The sequence below is a fragment of the Paroedura picta genome, chromosome 2, assembly GCF_049243985.1.
Source record: "Paroedura picta isolate Pp20150507F chromosome 2, Ppicta_v3.0, whole genome shotgun sequence".
Taxonomy (NCBI): domain Eukaryota; kingdom Metazoa; phylum Chordata; class Lepidosauria; order Squamata; family Gekkonidae; genus Paroedura; species Paroedura picta.
In genome coordinates, this window is record NC_135370.1 from 150378227 (window position 1) to 150399529 (window position 21303).

The following is a 21303-nucleotide window of genomic DNA, read 5'->3' on the forward strand; positions in this document are numbered from 1 at the left end:
CAGCTCTTGAGAAGAATTTGGGATCCTATCAAGGGCTTGATTAAATGTAGATTCGAATGAATAGCCGTGTTGGTCTGAAGTAGCACAATAAAATCAGAGTCCAGTAGCACCTTTAAGACCAACAAAGATGTATTCAAGGCGTGTTGGTCTTAAAGGACTCTGGTTTTATTGATTAAACGTGAATTCCTCTGCAGTCCAAATGTGGTCAGTGATGGGGAGATATATACAGTTCTGTCATAGCGGTCCTTCCATTGCCCCCACCACCCTGACCCTGGCTGCCTCATCTCCACCCTGCCACATCTCTCCAAGAGCTGAATAGTTCATTATGAAAACAAATAAATCCACATTTTAAGATAAGACTTGTTTGAACTAAGAGGCAAGGCGAGCTGCTAAGGTGTAGCTAGATGATGGATAGACCGTGTCTCTGCCCATCATGACAGACTCTCTTCGTGTTTCTGAATGGCTGACAAGCTGTGCAGAAATGGATACATTCACAAACCCATTCTTTCACTACCAAATGGGAAATGTATTTGTTCCCTCCCCCTCGCTCCGCCTCCGGACATCTTCAAAATTCTTGTTTTTCACATCTTTAGAATGAGTTGTATTTAAGTGTGTCTTCGGACCCTGATGTCCAAGTGCAGGCACCTGAGCAACATGGCTTTTATTTCCATGGCTCACTGAGATTCTGTGGGGCTTGTCATCCTTGCCTTCCCCCTTCTTGCCACTCTGTTATGGAAGACTTCCTCATTTAGGAAGTCTTCAGCACGGATAAACAGGATTAACTGACAATGTGCAAGTAAATGTACGTTTGCTACTCAGGGGTAGTCAAACTGCGGCCCTCCAGATGTCCATGGACTACAATTCCCAGGAGCCCCTGCCAGCAAATGCTGGCAGGGGCTCCTGGGAATTGTAGTCCATGGACATCTGGAGGGCCGCAGTTTGACTACCCCTGACTCAAATCATACACTATATTGGAATCAACAGAATCTCCCATATAAGCATTCTTCAATCTGAACCTTTCTCAACAAATGCATAGTTGTAGTAGAATTTAGTTTGCATGGCTTTTAGCTATAACGTTTAGAGCCACGTCAAATGCTGCATTTGGGGACATATTCTTGAGATGTTTTAAATGCTACGCAGTGTGAATGTGACAGGCATGCATTTCCAACAAATGTTTCACAGAGGAGCATTATTATTTCACAGAGGAGCATTATACTATAACTCCCAGGCAAATATATGCTCAGGGGCAGAATTGAGTTTCCAGTGACATTATCTCTAAAACCGCTTTTTCTAGAAATGTGGTTGGATTCTGCAAAAAAAAAATGATTTTTGCTGTATGGTTTTATGTCCTGGTGTGTTTTAATGGGGTTTAAGAGGGGTTTTATTGTAGACAAAATGTACCCTGCCATGAGCCGGTCCTAGGAGTGGTGGGTAATAAATCTAAAACTAAATAATAATAATAATAATAATAATAATAATAATAATAATAATAATAATAATAATAATAATAATAATAATAATAAACATTTCTGCTAATGGAGGTAAGGCAATTTTTGCCACTTCCCCTCTTTCGTGCTGTTTCTGGTGGGTCCCCTGTCCTCCAGGAGGGGCACTGGAGTCTTACCCTGCTGAAGGCAATCCCTTCACACACTGTCAGCACAGGTTCCAACTCTAGGCTTAGGGAGGGAGAAAGAAAATTCTCCAACTGAGAGCCCTCAGAGGTGTGATAGGTTCTCCTCTCTTTTGCTGTTTTTAAAGTATATGTTGCCCTCCTCCTCAACAAGAGACCTCTGAGTCTCATGGAAAGAGGCTGGAAAAGATCTCATTAAGATGATGTGTGTGTGTGTGTGTGTATTGTCAGGCAGTGGTGACTGATGAAAACACTAGGGAATGATGACATGGAAGGTCCTTGCCCCAGTCTTCGGAGGTTACTGTTTCTCCCACTGCTGCTCTTTAAAGCTTCTCCAGCGGCCCAGGAGAAAAGTAGATTGTAGCTCTCAGGGTGTTCAGGAGTCTCAGTACTGAGGGGGTCCCCATGACATTTTCCAGATCCAAACACTCCCTAGAGCTGCAGGTTATCCGACAGGAGTAAGCATAAAAGGGTAGATCCAACCAGCTTTTCCACTAATAAAAATAAAGAAAGGAGGATCCCCCAGTGGCCGCCAAATAAAATGCTATAATGCCGCTCATGGGACCTGTGAGCATGAAAGCCATTTGGAAGAGGCATGAATGAAGGAGATGGATGAATGAAAAAGCTGACGGGATCCACCCTGCTCCCTGTCTGCTATTTTGGTGTGTTTCACAAGTAAGTCATTAGTTGCATGCAACAAGAACAAGTTATTCACCATTTAAAGGAGCTTCTTACTGTGGTTAAAAGCAGGTTTCCTAACTTTTAACCTGGACTAACTCAAGGCATCCAAATGCTCAACAGATTATGGACATGATGCTGCACGCTGAGAAAGGCACTCAATAATGCTGCTCTCAGGGGTAAGGTCCTCCTGGTATTCTCATCCCCATGCTATGGACAACTGAATGCTGGGAAGAGACACTCACATGGCTTCAACAACAAAAGAGTCCCTTGCTTCAAAGGCAAGACTGTCATGGTGAGTCACAAAGGTCATGACCTTACCAGGGAGTTTTGAGGAAATAACCTCAGAGCCCAACCAGGGTCAAATCCTGATTCCCATCTCAGAGCATGTCACATCCTGTTCTGTAACCTTTCGACAGCTTCCAGTTGTACACTTCCTGTCCCCAGCCGGAGTCCTGCCACAAAGCACTGTGTTTTGTTCTGCTTGTTTTTATCCTTACTCCTCTAGAAAGGTCCTGCAAACTTCCCTGATCCCATTCCTTTCTCCATATTCTCTTCCCAACAGGCTGATCCTATGTACCTGAGCTTCAGAAGTGCCATGGTATCCCAGTGACTGACTTCCAAATAAGCTCTCTTAGTATCCAAGCCTCCTACTGATCCTCCTCCCTTAACTATTGGTCTTTGGCAGGTTTGATTCCTAAGGGCTGGCTGCGGCCCCCAAGCATCTGAGCCAGGAGGAGTGGAAATGTTAGTGTTCATTTTCTTGGCCGATTTATAGACCTCCCCTCTCGGAATCTACCACTTGCAAAGGCAAACCTGGGCCTTCCTTTTTCCCTCTGGCTCTCTCTCTCTCTCTCCTCGGTCTCTCAAGCAAAAGGGGAAACATGCGGAGCTTTGTCAATGTTAATTACCAGAAGCCCAGCAGTCATCCTGTTGACTAATTTGTCAGATGCTGCTGACTCAGCACCTGTGAGGGCTGGCCTGGAGGCAGAAGCAGTTGAGGGCCTTGGGAAGCAAATGTCCCTGTCATAGCTGAGTTGGCATTTGCCATAGGTGTCGCCACCTGTCCATTCGTCACCTGGGCATGACGGATCTTGAAGATCTTCATCTCATGTCCAGACGGCGGCTTTTGATCCAAATGCCCCAAATCCACAAATAGCATGAGAGAGAGCCCCTCTCTCTCTCTCTCTCTCTCTCTCTCTCTCACACACACACACACACACACACACACACATTTATGTACCACCCACAAGGCTTATTCTTGCTCTGCTCCGATGAAGAGTGAAAAGAAGAAAAGGTACAGAAAATGAGAATGAATCAGTTATTGCCATATTTCCCTCCTTCCTCGCCTTCTGTCAGTCGACAGCCAGCCTGGTGTAGCAGTTAGAATGGCTGACTACAATCAAGGAGACCTGGGTTCAAATCTCCCACTTACGTGGTGGCCCTCTGTCCAGTATTCTCAGTCACATCTACCTCACAGGATGGTTATTGTGAAGATCAAGAAGAGGAAAGGAGAATTATGTGGTATGCTCACTTGATCCCTAGAAAACGGATGTATAAATATCAAAATATTCTGGGTCGTATCCATTTGCAGTTGAGGCTGGTGTTTGGAACCTTTGTTTGCCAGATCATCCTTGTACACATTTAATCTTGACTTTAGCCTCGAGTCAGAAATGTTGCCAGCTTGGTGTAGTGGTTAGGAGTGCGGACTTCTAATCTGGCTAGCTGGGTTTGATTCCCCACTCCTCCTCCACATGCAGCCAGCTGGATGGCCTTGGGCTCCCCACAGCACTGATAAAGCTGTTCTGCCCGAGCAGTGATATCAGGGCTCTCTCAGCCCCACCCACCTCACAGGGTGTCTGTTGTGGGGAGAGGAAAGGGAAGGCAAACGTAAGCCACTTTGAGACTCTTTCGGGTAGAGAAAAGCGGCGTATAAGAACCAACGTCTTCTATTGCTAGTGGTCTTCTTGTTAATGGAGCAGAGTCAAAGCAGAGGTCAAGCAAAGAACATGTAACCTAGAGTGGGAAACAGCTTGTACACATACAAAGCCAGCAGCAAGAAAGCGTGTACCAACCCAGATTCTAGCTTGTAAAGGCTAGCTTGTATTTCAGCATCAGTTTTCATGAGTCAGAACCTACAGATGCACGGCAGGTACAACCATTAGGCCTGATTTTATCTGCAACAGAGAGGGGAGGGCTGTAACAAGAGAGACCAGAATAAAACAAGGTCCAGTTGAAGGAATAATCTATCTGTACAGAGTGGACATGAGAACTTACTGACTTCTAGTCTCTATAGGAATCGGAGACACTAGCAACAACTGTGCTCCAGATGCAGAAAGGGATGCTCCAGATTTCCTAAAACACGTTCACATTTTCCTTTCGGGATGCTGCCAGTGCTTGATGTGACTTGAAAGTAAAGCCTTGGGTCTCTCCCCAGACAAAACTAGTTCCCCAGCCGGGAGCAACAACTTCAGAGACAGGAGAAAATGTGCTTCTGCATCTGAATATTATGCAAGCAGGCTACATGCGGAAAAACGAATCAGCATGGTGCAGTGAACACACTGTCACATCTGGGAGATTTGGGCTTCAGTCTATCAACCATGGACTGATTGGATAGCCTTGAGCAAGCTGTGCTCTCTTTCTCTCTAACTGAAGTCACACATGCATGGGAAAGCCCAGGAAGGTTATAAATCAGCTTCCCAACATTGATTCAGAGCCCCTAGTCAAGCACACTGTTTTGCTCATGTACATATGGGCTGAAAAGCTCTCCACGACCTTTTCTGCACTGGACGTTAGCTCCACCTTACCACTCTTCCAGTGGCAGGGCTAATTCCCAGTTTTGCATGACATCAGCAGGGAGTCGGACCCATCCAAGGTGTGGCCCAAGTCAGGCACTCTGTTGTCCTGCAGCAAGGGAACGCTGATATATCCACATTCCCTTTTTTGCCCCAGATGACAACAGGGACTTGGTCAGGGCAGGTCCATGTGGCAGGGGAAGAGTCAGGCCATCCAGGCCCGGCTCCTCCCCTGAATACAGCAACCTGTCAGGGACAAAAAAAATGCCCTGGCAGGCTCCATGGTACTGGGCAGCACCACCAAGCTGTCTGGGCATTTTTTTTTTCATTTAGGAACACAGTATTGCTACTGCATTCCTGAACAGGAAAAAACTAACCCCCACCCCAGTTGCCTGGTCTAGAGGCAGAAATCCAAGGCAGATGGGGTGCACCACTGGAAATGTTCCCCATGGGGATGCAGGAAGTGAAGAAGCAAAGTGTCCCGTCACAACCCCCCAGCAGCAGCCCAGCTCGGTGCCACCAGTGGGGTAAACATCCAAGTGACACGGGGGAATTTCCTGGGCCTTGCATAGGGGGGCTTCCAATGAATTGTCCTCTGCCCAAAGACTAAAGTTCTTTGCACACAAAAACTGCTTTATACGGTTTCTACCTGCCCTTGAGGCAAATCAAGGCAGAACATAACACTGTATTAAAAGCATGCCATGGATTGAATGAGTGCTTGATTGATGCCATTTTTCTCCTAACTTTTCCCTCAGAAACTTAAGGCAGGTTACAGTGTTCATTCAACTACATGTCAAATAAATCAAACAAAGGCACCACTTCCCAGAGCCAGCTTGGTGTCACGGTTAGGAGTGGCGGCCTCTAATCTGGAGAACCAGGTTTGATTCCCCACTCCTCCTCCACATGCAGCCAAAGTTCTCTCGGAGCTCTCTCAGCCCCACCTACTTCACAGGGCATCTGTTGTGGGGAGGCAAAGGGAAGGCAATCTAAGTCACTTTGAAACTCCTTCAGGTAGTAAAAAGCAGGGTCCAAAAACCCCAGCTCTTCTTCTAACCATCTCATACCCTTCTTAGTCACCAGAAGCATGTTAGGAAGGATTTCATAAATACGTTTGCCTTGAAATGCCAACCACCTGGAAGGCGTCTTGACACTTCCAGGAGCCCCATTTTATAATCCAGGGGCCACTGCAGAGAAAGCTCTGATCTGGACAGGCAATGACCCATCAGTCTCCATGTCGCCTTAGGGAGGCCTTACTCAGAGGCCCAGAGCTGCCACACCAGAACACATTGGGAGAGGCAGTCTTGCAGGCTGGAGGTTCGCTAGTCACCAAGGGCTTTTCAAGTCATAAGTATTCACCTTGAATGGAGCTCAGAAGTCATTAGGCAGACTCTGCAGTGCTTTCAAGCACAATGCCCATCCCTGCCAGTGCCTGCTAATAAAGGAGCTGGGCACAATTCTGCACTGTGAAACATAAAAATTAAAATCCCAGAATGAAGGAACGGACAGCCAAATAGGCTGGGTTCCAGAAAAACAACCCCCAGAGCAGCAGTCCCAGAGCAGAGGATTGCCCATGGATCTTCCACAAACAAACGGACTCTACCTCTGGTGGCTGCCTGCCTAACATGCAAAGCTGCCTTCTACTGAGTTTGTTCCAGCTGCCAGTGGCTGCCCAGGGCCTCAAGGTCTGCCACATCACTGACTAGCTGATCTTTTTAAAATGAAGATTGGGGGGTGGGTGGGGGGGTCAAAACTGGGACCTTCTCCATGCAACTCAGATGCTCTGCCCTTGAGCCACAGGCTCCCTCCCAAAGACGTGGTCCACACAGAGAAGGTCTAAGTTGGCAGGCAGATTCATGCAGGAAAGAAGAATCAGTCAGGTCCAGAGTCCACGTTGGGCTGTAAATAGCATGTTTTTCCTGGGGGTGAAGAGCTCTAAGTCAGCCCTCCAGTCTAAGGCCCTACTCAATGGGTCACTTTGGGGGGGGGGTGTTTCGGAGCCCATTCCCTCACTTCTGTGAGGAGTCCCTTTTGGCCATGTGCTTAAGAATTAAATTTCAGCACAGGCCTTTCAGCACACGCTGGCTAGACAGGACTGGGGGAGGACCCAGAATCCTTGTAAAGTGTTAATAGGATGTTGCCTCATCCGTGAACTCCCTTGGTGGTCTTAACCAGTTGCTATTAATTCCACCTGTAATATGGGCAAAATAATTCTGCTCTGTCTTCTGGGGCTGCCATAACTATTAGGGAGATAATAAGACCAGAAATTCATCATGAAAGTTCTAAGGATCATAAGGAGGTTCATATAAAGCACAGATGCCCGAATCTTCATCATAAGATTCGGCAATATATTTTGCTTGCCATTTTAGCATCAGCTGGGTTCTAAGGCAAAGATATTAAACAATCTCCAGAAGGAGGATTCTGCATGAGTAACAGCCTCTAGATTTGTCTGTGCACAAGAGAATACAGAAAAGTAGAGCACATTTTCATCTCTTAAGTGCTTTGGGACACCTAGTCCTAGTAACAGAGATACCAAGTGTTATTTTGCCTCCGCAGTTTTCAGAAACAAAGGATTCTCCCAAGAACGATCCTGATTTTAGTTTGTGCTTAGAAGAATGTCTGCCTATACGTAATAATATTTGCTCACTGAGTTATTCTTGCAGAGCCACTATTCAAACCCGCTGAATAATTCATCCGTAAACAAATACCCTTTGTGATTTGCGTGGTTTTGCTGACTCGGTGTAAATTTGCACTGCCGGAACCTCATTTAAATAAACAGCCAGGCTTCCTTCTTTTTTTATCAATCAGACAGATGATCCTGGGATGACCAGCCTGTTCTGCCCTTGGTCAAACAGCACGGGTGCAATGTATTGACTGTGCATACAGACTCAGGATCATCATGGTAACCAAAGGAAGGTTCAGCACCCAATGAACCCAAGCAACTGTTTGGGGACACCAAACTGACAGAGGATAACATGTGAACGTTGCCTTCTGGACCTGTACCACTTCAGCCCAGCGAGGTCAGGGTGGGTAGAGGTTTGTGGGGAGTGGGTTTGTGGGGCCGTGGCTCAGGGCAGAGCATCAGCTTGATATGCACAAGGCCCCAGGTTTAATCCCTGGCACCACCAGTTTAAAGAATCTGGCAGTGGGTGATGCAAAGGACCTCTCTCCAAGACCCTGGCCTCTGGGTAGACAATTACAGACCTTGCTGGGCCCATGGCCTGATTCAATAGAAGGCCAGCCCTTCCCCGCTTGTGCGGCTAGAGGACTCCAAGATGTGCTGCAAGAAATGCATTAGAGCCTACCAGGGGTCATGGGAGGGGTATTGTTGAATTGGCAAAATGTGTTGAGCTCACCCTGACAGTCTCTCACAGCCATCCTTGTCTTAGGAGACACTGGCCAAGCCAAGCAGTTTGTCGTGACAGCTGGTCCTTACAGAAGACTTGCAAGGGTCACCTCTATCACAAAAACAGGCCAAAGGGGTTAGCTTCCCCGTCACCATCCCTCTGTAACCATTTGTTTAGAATCTAGGCATAAGCTCCCTGCCCAAATTGTAACCATCTTTTTATTTGTCTGTTTGTTTGTCTTCCCCCTCTCAGGTGTCCCTGACTCCTTCTGCGGCCAGCTTCTCTGCTGCTCAACAGGAGCCAGACTGCTGTGCTCCCTGGACTGTTTCATGCTTAACGAGGAGGGTTCTTTCTTTGTACCTGAAGAAGTGAGCTCTGTTAAACAAAAATTCCTACCAGGGAAAATGTTGTCAGTCTTCTACGGTGCCAATGGACTTGTGTTTTGTGGCAACAGACTCACACGGTTGCCCCTCTGGAATTAATGCCTGGCTGCCTCCAAAGCACTCTGAGATCCTCTGGTGGGTCTCCTCTGGCAAATACTAATGCCTCCGCATCATGCCTCCCATGTCCTGGCTTGTTTCCCCTTCCTGCCAAGGGAGCTATTTATGGATTACAGCTGTTGTCGTGTGCTAGCGCCCCAGTTTGGCCACCCTGGAAGAGCTGCTGCTCTTCCACCACACCCAGTTCCCTCCAAAGCAGGCAGGACTCTCTTGCCCCACAAACACCGGTGGGGGTGTTGTGGCTGCTGTTTCATTTGCAGAATGGGGGGATGCTTTCTACCATGTTCCCCTCACCAGCACAGAAACACACACATAACTCATTCCCTAAACACAATCCGCTGCTTGAGAGTCTCTTTTGTCCGGAGATTTAATAAATACAGCTGGCGCTAGGTGGCTTTATGTCTGCCGTCTTCCCGCTCCCTTTGGATGACTAAGCCCCTGGAACCTGCAGTGTAATTTCAGTCCCCGCTCAATAATACTTTCTAATAATCTCGATCCATCCGTCTCCGGAGCAGCCGTGGCCTGGCACTGGAGTGTGAAGGCGCCGCCCCTCCACAGCTGCGCCTCTTTGGCTGACACCTTTGTTTATGCCTGTCAAAAAGTGAAACACAGCCCTTGCTCAAGAAACAGGCCCTCCAATCACGCATAATGCAACCCCTGCCCAAGTGGGGAAGGGTGGTCAATACTGACCATTAAGTGGCAAGTAGCACGAAGAGGTCTGATTCCCTAGCTTGCCTTTCCTTCCAGATCCATCCTTCTGTCTCCTTACCAAAGCCTGCAGAGGAGGAATGCTGCAGTATTACAGGCAAGTCTCCCAAACGGCAGGAAAGCATCTCATTATTTCACGCACAAAATGAAGGTTCACAAGTATAAAAAAAGAAAAGGATTCTAGCAAAGGCCATGGAGTCTGGAATCCGTATTCTGCCCAGGAGCAGGAGTGTCGACTAATGGTGAGTGGAATAGATGGCCTCTCAGAACTTCCTTACTCAGCTCAGCCTGTTTCCCCTCACTACAAAGAGTCCATCATCTGAAGCACTGCTCTGTTTGCAGAAGAATCAGGGCTGTGCTCCGGACGGAGAGGCAGGGGTCACAGGCAGCTTCTGAGCCGACTTGGACAGTTGTCAAAGGGGCCGTTTTGTACAGTGCTGGCCAGATCACTGCCGCACCCAGGAGTTTCTGTATGGAAAAGGAATGTGAAATCCCAGGCAGAGCTAGATGGCACCAGATCCTCCTGCAATGGGTCAGCTCTGGTCTTGCAGCAGCTGAAGTGCCTTAAGGCTGTTTTGAACACAGAGGGGAGCACGATCAGCCCAAACTAAAGTGAGCACATTCCAGCAAAGATAATTTGGGCACTTGGCTGGGACCCAGTTGCATGAATGGAGCAGCAAGGGAAGTAAGTCTCCGTGTCCTGCCCTCAAGAGCCAGCAATCAATACGGAGGATTTGCTTGCATGGGTGGGTTTTAGCAATCGTGCTCAGGGCTGGCGAGCAAGAGAGGGAGAATCCTGTTTCTAATACAAGCTCATCCTTGCTTAGTGCTATCTCTGCAGAGTCAAGGCAAGGTTAAGTCAAACATGAAGTGATTAAAGGGTTTGCATTTTTATCCCACATTAAACTTTCAGCCTCGCCCCCTTCCAGTTCCCGATTAGGATTTTGCAATCTAAACTTGTCCACAAGGCCCCGGCATGCCTTTGAGGGAAGACACCACTCCGCTGCTTTCACAGGGCAGGCTATTTTCCACTCTGCCCCGCCTCCCACCCCTCTGATGCTTTCCAAGTTTGAGATCTTTCTGTCCCAGCCCGAAGGAGGGGGAGAGAACTCAGCCAGGACCGCCTCCAGGAATTCACCAGATCAAAGCCTTCCCCAGCACAAGTGTTAAAGGGAAGACAAACAGAGGGAAGGGAATGAACAAGGAGCCCATTGGAGGGGCTCTCCTCAGATTCTGAAGCAGTGAGGTGTGGTGCGGTGGCCGGAGTACTGGACTTTGATGGGGATGGCCAATTCACATCCCAGTGCGGCCACAAAAGCGTGTTGGCTGAGTTTGAGCCAGCTGCTAATTTAGATCCTGCATAAGATTTTCACCGACAGAGGGGGAAGGGTTTTTGTGTCCGTTCTTCCCTTCTGCGTTTTGAGGAGCATTCTGGACTGCAGGGGGAGGGGGAGGCACAGAGGTTATTTCCAGTGGATGGAAATTTCCAGCAGATCAAAGCCACTGTCTCTTCATCTATTCTAACCTGTTGCAATGGGCTGTTGTGAGGATAAAAATTGGGAAAGGGAATCCAGCGTCCAAGCTCTTTGGAGAACAGTTGAAATAAATTAAGATTTGTTTGCTGCCATAGTGGTGGTTTCCAAATTCTCTACTTACAGAGAACTTTTTCTGTCTTGGCTTGGTAGTCAGGAAGCCGAAACATGAAGCCCCTTGTTCTACTGCAAAACAACACAGCTACTCTCTGAAACTAGGCACACTGCAGAGAATTCTTTCAGAATTCAGTTCATGCAGAGTTATGGACAGACTTCTTGATCATTGCCCTGAGTGAACTTATGGATACTAGTCTCCATATGGGACCTAGGGATCCCCTGGAATTACAGCTCATCTCCAGACTACAAAAATCAGTCTCCCTGGAGTAAATGGATGTTTGGAAAGGTCTGCCAAACTGTGGCTCTCCAGTTGTCCACAGACTACAATTCCCATGAGACCATGCCAGGATGTGCTCATGGGAATTGTAGTCCATGGACATCTGGAGAGCCAGTTTGGCCACCTCTGTTCTATGACATTGTACCACACTGGGGTCCCTGTCTATTTCGGGCTCTATTTCCAAGTCTCCAGGAATTTCTCAGCCTGGATCTGGCCACCCTACCCTCTCATCCTCCACCAGTGGCCGAGCCCGGAGGGTGGGGACTGGCCTCCCTAAGTGAACTGCAAGTGTGATCTAGAAACTTGCCTGTATTTGACCAAATGGACACCTCCTCCTCTAGCAGAAACTATGCTTCAATATTTCAGTCCGCACCATGAAGTGGCATGCGTAGAACATGGGCCATCCCTGTGACTCAGTAGCCCTTTGTGTGATCTCCTTTCACCGCCAGCATTTGTAAAGAGCAGGCCTTGAAAAGAATAAATGTTATATGAATCACAACTAGGGATTCTGTCTACTTTCTTTCTTCACCTGAAAAACACCAGAATTGCTTGGCTGTCAGTAAAAATAAACAGTCGTCCCAGAGGCAATTTTTGACAAGTAGGCTGCTTTGGTTGCTCCAAATAACAGAAAATGTCTCCATGAAACTACATCTGACAGTGAGCATTTTCTGGCCCCAAACTAGCATCCTCTTGCACAAGCGTCCCAGAGACAGAAGGTGGTGGCGAGGGCGTTCCCCTGCTCTTGATCCTCAACATCTGCAATACAGAGCATGATGCACATCTGGTGGTTCCATTTTTATCAGCCAGGGCTAATTGTGCCTTGTACGCTTCTTTTCAGATGTGCCAGATCCTTTCCCATAAAACCTTCCATACCTGTGGCATTTACATTTTGTGTTTCTTAGTCTCTCTCTCCCCCCTCCCCCCTTCCTTGCCAATGCCCATCTCGTTCCATCGGCAGGCGTTCAGCATCAGGGGAACGACTGCACGCAATATGGCTCCCGCCTGCTTTTCTCCCTGGCAACGCACCCCTCCCGAACGGTGCCTCCTGTAACCTTCTCTCTCTGATGAGCTTGACACAGCTAGGGAGCATTAGGCAGCAACAGCTGCAGACAGTTTCCCATCAGTCTATTTCGAGTGCATTGTTATGTGCGCCTGTGCCAGGCTGTATGTGTGTATATATAGATCTAAACACACTCACACACACACGTATTTTACTTCACATGCTTAATCCAAGGGGGACCGGGAAAACCGAGCAATGAAGGCTCTTATTGTGGCAGGCCGGAATGTACTGGAATGCCGACATTGCCAGGCGAGGGGCCTTGGGCGATGGACGGCAGTGCTGACCTCACTGTCTCACACTTGTGTTTTGCCTGCTGCTGCCAGAGAATGCAGCTGTACTGGCGGCAGTAACCCTTTCGGGCCCTGGGGCAGGCTGCTTCAGCTGCTCTTGCAGGCTCCCTCTCTCTCTTGTTCTTTCTCTGAACAAGAGTCAGGAGTTTTCAGACTCTGTTTGCTGGTTTGCCCCTCACGTTGCATGATCCTAGTCATGTTTACTTTAGAGTGATTCTCACAGTGTCTGCTGGGATTACTCTAAGGTGACCAGATTTCAACATTGGTAAAGCAGGACACCATTGACTGGGGGGGGGGGGTGTTCTTGATTAAAAATTCGGTCTATATGGAGCAACAAAAAGTTTCATAGAACGCATGGAATGCAAAAATTGTATTGTAATATATATTTTTTAATTTCAACATAAGTACAATTTGCCAGGTGCCCCCAGATGTCCCTCCAAAGGTGGGACAATCTGGTCACCTTAGCTTACTCCCAGGTAAGCATTCACAGGACTGTATCATTACAGTCAGAAGACTGGCCCTTTCCCTCACAGAGAAATTGCCTCTATAGCTAAAATGGAGGAGAGGAGAATGACCTAAGCCATTTGGGATCCCCACTGAGGAGAAAGGCAGAGTACAAACAAAGTAAATAAACAGGTTACAGACCAGCGAGGGACTGCTCTCAAGCTCCTGTCTCCAGTTCCCCTGAAATTTGGGGTTAGCTGAAAGACAGAATGTTCAGGCAGGCTTAATTTCCAGAACCTCTCACTACAGAAAAGAAATACGATACGGCAAATGTCAAAAGGGCTGCAGGAGAAGATTATGCAGCAGTCTTAAACCCCACTGCCTATCTCTATGAGGGAGAGAGGGAGGGAGGAGAACTGAAATCAACTGAAGCCAAGTATAGCCCCTGCTCTAGGTGCCAAGACGACATGCACTTTGCACAGGTGCCGAGTCCTTTAGCCCTAAGTAATCAGCTACAGTGCAATTAAGGGAGGAATTTCCAGGTTGGAGGGAAGGACTGGCAGGCAGGTGTGACTCTGGAATCTCCCCTTTTCGTAATGAAAGTACTGATTGATCACCCTCTCTCCCAACCCCCCCCCCACTCTTTCCAAACACAGTTTCCAATTACACACACACATACACACACACACCTACGCCCTGGTAGAACTTGAGAAAACAAAAGAGCCTATGATTAAGTCAACAAAAAGAAGACTCTGAATCCTTTCCCTGGATAGCCAATGAGATGCAGTGCTGCAGATATATAGTCTTATACTCCCTGTGACTTCCCATCTCTGCAGGTCTAAGGACAGCTGCTTAACGGCTTCATCCCTGCATGCGCTAACGGCCTTGTGGATAAATGGGAGACAGGAGGCCATAATCAGGCACAAGCAGCTCAACTCCCATTTGCGCTTTCCCATGGTTAATTGCCACGTTGTTTTATGGCGAACAGCCTGTCTCCAGAGCCACATGACTGCAATGGTACACATTCGCAGACAACAGCTAGGGGGTGAGTAGAAGTTCTATTGTTCATACTGCCATTCAGTGTGGTCTTACCACAAGACATCACTGGTCACCATCCTGCCCCCAGTGGCATCATCAGATGCTTCCCAACAGATCTCAATGTTTGGAATGGTGAGAACCTGGAAGCCATGTCCGCCTATATATCTACATGGCCCCTTACCACTAAATGTCTGCCAGTGGCTTCTCCAAAACCCAGGCCCTTCGACATCAGCAGAAGAATCCTGGAATCCAGAGGATGGGAGAGACACACCTCCTGGACCACCTTGGGGAGGAGCCACTGAGGGAATCCATCTGCCAGAGATTTCCACCAATCACGAGGAGGAAGAACCTGCTTGCAGTGCAGACCAGTGCTGGAGCAACAGCCCGTGTCCCGGGAGGGGGGAGTCCCTGGCTGAAGCCTGGCCTGGCCTGGCTTGACCTTCTCTTTGGCACCAAATGTGCTGACCACAGTGCTGATTTTGGACTCCTGCTGCACTTTCTAGTCAAGAGCCACACTTCCTGCCTGCTGAGTCCTCCAGTCTATTCCCGGTGGGGACTGCAGTTGCTTCCCAGCCTGTCCCTTCTGCTTCCAGCAATGAATCTTCTGTGTGTGAACAATTCATTCCTCTTTTATATATCTATGTATAGTGCCATTTCTAACAAAAAAGTTCACATTCATTTAAATTGCCCTAACTTGTCCTCAGCCGAATCCTGTTGACTATATATTGTCTTGATGTCACCGTACTAAACTTGTGATACCTAATCAGGTGGGATCACCAGTGTGACTAACCGAGGAAGGAAGAAGAACTGGCAGCCAAGGGGAGAGACAGGAAGGGCTTACAAAGCAACTAACAGTGTGAAAATGCAGAGCAGCATTCCCCCTCAATCACTGTATCTTGGCGGTATCTAAATGAATAGCAGAAGTGGGGGAAAGGGAAAGAGCATATTGCAGTCTTTTGGATCCAGGAATGATATGCATGCTTGGCATTCAACATCACGGCTCCTTCTGGGTTCATTTCTTGGCCATACCAGAGCCTCTCGTCACACTTCTGGCTTCCAGTCAGACTGCATTGCCTCCTGGCTAGTTTGGGCTGGCCTGGCTGGTTTCTGAAAGCCCCAGACCTAGCATCTACTCCTTAAGGCCTTAAAAGCAATAACCCTAACATTCTAGCACCAAGCAACAAATGCAGCAAGTCAGTAAGGAGGGGGGAAATCACAATCTTTTTTTCTCCGTTGCAGATCAAACACCTGGCATTTTATGCCCTCTCAACATTTCATGGAAAACAACCTATACTTTTGCACGGATTATTGAAAATGTCCCTTGTACCATGGAGTGGTCAATAAACCAAGTGAGCCTGCAACATCCACATGCAGCAAGCCTAATGTTGCAGGTGGAGTGTCAGACTAGGATCTGAGAGACACTGGTTTCAATGGGAGCTTACTGGGTGGCCCCGGGCCAGTCACACACTCCCCCCCTATACAACCTACTTCACAGGGTTGTTATGAGGATAAAATTGAGAGGAGGGGAACAATGTAAACCACTTTGGTTCCCACTGGGCAGAAAGGCACAATACAAATGAAGTAAATAAATATTGGGAGTAAGTAACAGGTTCGTCATCAGGAACTTAAAAATCACAGACTCCTGACAGATTCTCATCCAATCTCCTCCTAAAAACTTCCAGTGAAGGAAACTCTACCACCCTCCGAGGTAGCATATTCCATCTGCCAACAGCCCTCACTACCAAAAAATGCTTTCTAATATTTAAGTGGAACCTCCTTTCCCATAATTTGCACCCATTGCTCCTAGTCCTAAAGCTGCAGGAAATAAGTTGATCCCCTCTTCAACATGTCTAAAACACAGCTATCCCATCACCTCTTGCCTCCTCTTCTCCAAGCTGCACATGCCCAACTCTCCCAACCTCTCCTTGTAAGGCAGGGATTCCAGCCCCTCAACCATCCTGGACACCCTTCTCTGAACACCTTCCAACTTGTCAATATCCTTCAACTGAGCTGAACCCAATATTCCAAACAAGGTCCAACCAATGTGGAATATACTATTATCACTTCCCTTACTCTGGATTCTGTGCTCCTAGCAATGTAGCCTAATGTCCCATTAGCCTTCTTAGCTGCCATATAGTGCTGCTGGCTCATATTCAACTCATTGTCTACCTGAACTCTTAAATCCCTTTCGACTGTGCGACTATCAAGCCAGCCATCCCCCATCTTATAGTTATGCATCACATGTTTACTAACCAAATATAATACTTTACACTTCTCCCTATTAAGAATCATTTTGTTGGCTATGGCCCAATTTTCCAATCTATCCAGATCTTCTTGAATGATAGTCCTTTCTTCTGGGGTATTAGCCACCCCACCCAATTTAGTGTTGTCTGCAAATCTGACCAATGTACCTTCTATGGCCTCATCCAAAATGGACTACTGTCTGACTCAGCAAAGCTCCTCTTATGTTCCAAGGTATATGTATATGTACCTTTCACTGGCAAAATGCTTTGAGACCAAATGGACGTCAATAAGCCTAAGATGCATCCAGGCAAAGAATGAGATGGGAATATTAAGAGCTCCTTGAGAGACATTTGCAGTGCTTTGAAGGCAGAAATCTGAAGCCGCAGGTGTGAAAAGGGAAGGTCAGGACTGCAGAAAGGAGGGGTGAAGGCAAATAAGCCACACCTGCCCTCATGAGCCAGCAGCAATTAAGCTAATCCCTTTGAAGCCTTCCTGCACCTGAGAGCAAAGACTTTGGCAGGTAAATGGACTTTTAAAAAATTGCCAAGCGCTAAGCCAATTTACCTTGTTCCGCAAAGATGTGAACTATATTAAATGTTTCTTTAAAAGACTTCCGCCTACTTAAATACGTGTTTGTTAGCTAATGAGGATGCGGGAACATGGCCTTTGATGGGAATGATTAAATGAAATTTGTACTAAACACTTAAAACTGAAAGCTAGAGAACTTGTACACTTGGCGGAGAACTCAAAGCATATGCTGCTTACGACCATCCTGCAGAAGCAAATCTGTTAAAATCACACAATGTTCATTTTAACTGATGGGCTGGGACAGGCCAGCCAAGTTCCACCAAGAGGGAAGATGACACCACCCAGAAGCTTCCATTTCCTCACCTCTGGGGCTAGTGCATCAGGTGGGGCTGTGGCTCTGTTGCAGATCCTGTTATTCATGCAGAAGGTATGCTAACTAGATCTATTTGATCATTTATATCCTGCCTTTCTTCCCAGTAAAAAAAAGGTAAAGGTATCCCCTGTGCAAGCACCGAGTCATGTTTGACCCTTGGGGTGTGGACTAGGATTTCCAGATTTCCTGAAATAGTGGGAGACTTTTTGCTGCAGCCTCCAGGATCCCACCACTACAGGCAGTAATGGGGGTGGGGGGTTAGGTTGTCTGGTGGAAATTACTTCACATGCCCTAGGAAGTTCCTGAAATGCTCTGGTTCTACTCTTTCGGGGGAGGGGGATCCCTAAAAGTGATGAGGTCCTGATGCTTTTGCTCCCCATGCTCTGCTTCCAGGAATTTCAGGTCTGGCATGGCAACGCCAGTGCACAGAAGTGGTTTAGATAATTCTCCTGTCCTCCATTTTCCCCCACAACCCTGTGGAACAGGTGAGGCTAAGTCCGTGTGATCTGCACAAGGTCACTCAGTGATCTTCCATGGCATCGCAGGGAATTGGAAACGGTGTCTCCCAGATCTTGTCTGACATTCTGGCCACTGTACCATGCAGCAGGTACTGGGAAAGACTGTTCTCTACCTGAGATCTGGAAGAGCTGCTGCCAGTCGCAGTAGACGTCTGAGCTCAGATGAACCAATTGCACGCAATTTACACACCATGAAGCACAACAGTTGGGTTTTAGGACCCTGCCCTATGTGGGAATCAGACATGATTTGAAGAGTGTCAGGGCCATTCTGCACCAGGATCTATGTGGCATTTTAAATAGTGGAATTCGTCGTTATGCATACCTGGCTTTGTAGTGGAATCCAGTTGCGTTTCTATTGTTTCCCACAGGTTTCCGGTCTCTGCAAAAATCGCTAGCCAGGAAGCGATATTGCCGAGCTCGTCCCGCCCCTAGCCATCAAGCAGCCAATGGGCGGTCGTTATCATGATCCCCAAAAGCCCCTTTCCCTTTAAGGAAGTTAAAAAAACACACACATACGTTGCAACGAATCTGCGTTGATTCATTGCAACAGAGAGACCCATCTAGGTAGCAGGTGGTGTTTGAGCTGCTGTTTCATCATTGCCACACTCCCCCCAAGTGAGAAAAAAAATTACCCCCCCCCCCGGCATGGGCGCGATTTTCAGCCGAAAATACAGTAAAAAATAAAGGGAAAATAAACCAGCAAACGGGGCTGTGTGTTGTTTCATGCTTGGTGACTTAAAACAGCTCTGCAGCCAGGGAAGCCTCGCTGAGTAAACGAAGGCTCGCCGGTGCGTTGATCTCCACTCGCTCGGAGAAAAAAAATGGCGATCGCTTCGCCGGAAGATCAGAAGAGAGAGCTAGGGGGAGGGACTTTGCAGAAACCGCAACAATGGTAACGCACAGAACTTTCCCGCTAGTGTTGCTGATTGGTTGCAAGAGTGTAGCGCTTTCCGGAGGGTGAATCCACTTTTTGGGATTTCCCTGAAAGCGCTACAACGAAGCGCTTTTTGCGGATAGGTTTCAGGAGTGTTGCAGATTGTCAACGACGTTGTGCATAACGGCAAAATTGTAGCGATTTCAATTTGTAACCATTGTGTTATTTTGGACGAGTGTGGAATGGCCCTCAGTTTCCATGTGCAGGATGATGCCTGATTTGGATTGGGGCCACAGCGTGCATGGAGAAGGACCTCCAGCCTCCCTAACATAGTGCCTTTTTCCTGACCCATGGTGGTCAGGGAGGTGGCATTTGGCATGTTGGGGAATGAAGATCTGCATGGTAGGATGGGGTCAGCACTACGGACATCTAATTATTACAGTGGGAGTAGGGCATATCTGTATACCCTGCACCGTGTGATCTGGGCTGCCTCTAGTGCGTGCTTGGGTACACCTGCCACTCTGGCGTACCCAAAGCCGATTACGCACAGAGGGAAGAGGAGGAGAAGCAGAGGCTTTGAAAAGACCCTTACATCATACACAGCCTGATCCTTTTAACTGGGGAGAGTGGGGGTTGAACATGGGACCTTCTGCATGCAAACCATATGCTCTGCCACTGAGCCATGTGTCCTTCCCTGTGCCTTGGATACCAGGAACCCTGCCAAGAAAATGAGCCTTATTAGCAACATTTTATTTGGTTTTTGCTGGAGAATTTTTGCTAGGAATGGGTTAACAGAAATGCGCTCCAAGGCTCTTTGCATTCCAGGGTAAATAGTGTTTTGCAGAGGCTGGTTACCTATGGCAACGGGGAGGGGAGTATTGCAGCTGAATCTTCTGAATCACCGCCTTTACACTTCCAGCTCTCCCCCCCCCCCCCCACTTCTGATGCAAGAGCGTTTCTAGACAGCCATTTAAAAGTCACTGTGAGTTGGAAGCAAAGTGGCTTTTAATCAGTTATCTGCTTCAGGAAACAGACAAAGGAAAAACCTTTGCAGAATTGAATGCCATTTATTCATACCACAACCTGGGCCAGACAGGGCATTAGAATATGCCCATCTTTTAAACGGAGAAAATCGTGGTCTGTCTCACAAAATTGCCCTGAGGAACAATTAAAAGCTGAGGTTGTGTTATTACCTGACTCTGAGGTGAGTCTGGCCATGCTTCCAGCACAGAGGCTCAAGTATGTTCCTAAGTATTACATATGACCATGCAGGCTAATCAAAAAGGTGGCCAGCTATTCATCCCACTCTTGGCATTCACTTCAACCAGAGTGAAAAACCATGACTAGCATTGTACACGAAAGATGATCACATGAGAAAAGGGGTCACAAGTATTTTTGAAATTCCTAGCATGAGCTCTTTCCCTTCTTTTTGTCGCATCCTCCCTTTTCCCTTTGTACTTATGTTTCTACTGATTGGTTTATATTTAATATGTTACAAATATGTGATTAAATGTACTCCTTTAGCTTCTATGATTGGCTGTTAAACAGCAAGCGTAGGTTTTTTTGCCGAAAAGACGTCCACTTAGAGGTTGCATCCTACTTGAAGATACTTTGACATCTGTCTTTTATAGACAATCTACAAAGGCTGTACAAAGCCATACTGCCACAGGACTGGAACAGAACAAATTCTGAAGAAGATCCTGAAATAGTGTCTTAAATAGCCAGCAGACCATCAATTGCTATACTTTATTCATTGCTATAATTCACTGAATTTTGTACTGAATTTTTATATTTGTTTGTTTACTTGTTTGTTTATTCCATTTTTATACTGCCACTCCCAGCACAGCCAGCTCATGGTTTACACACGATAAAACATAATATAGTACATCCATAAAACATCATAGCATCACACTAATAATCCCAAAACCACAAAATTACAAAACCAGAGAAAAGTCATGGTGGTTAAACATGTAGCTCCTCCCCAATGTCTCATTGTTTTGGCATCAGTATGGCACACAGTCAGTATTCCTGATGATGTAACCCAGGGGAGGAAGATCACCCCATGGTTCCAAACACGGTCTAACACCTAGCCCAGGAACTTGGGGGGGGGGGTGACCCGCTATGAACCGTCATATCTCATGCACTGTATATAGAGACTGTTTTCACTAATTACACTTTAGTCTTTGCACAGTATGTATTAATATTTGTTTTGCAAACATTTAAGTATCTCAACCTTCTTTCCTTTTTGTGGCCTCTAATACTCAGTACCTTTTGTTGATTCATTTCAACAAGGCTGTCTTCGAATCATCGTTGCATATATAATTGAACAAAGCCATAGTGGGTGGCCCCTGTC

The 21303-nt window shown here is 47.2% G+C and overlaps 1 long non-coding RNA gene across 1 annotated transcript in view; it reads left to right on the forward strand.

Annotated features, from left to right (window-relative positions):
• LOC143830600 (uncharacterized) overlaps window positions 1-11955 on the forward strand; it is a 29223-nt gene extending 17268 nt beyond the window's left edge. Inside the window, exons 2-3 of the long non-coding RNA XR_013228544.1 lie at window positions 7913-8120; window positions 8700-11955. This is a non-coding gene — a long non-coding RNA (uncharacterized LOC143830600). The remainder of the gene's footprint in view (window positions 1-7912; window positions 8121-8699) is intronic.
• Window positions 11956-21303: the final 9348 nt, after the last annotated feature.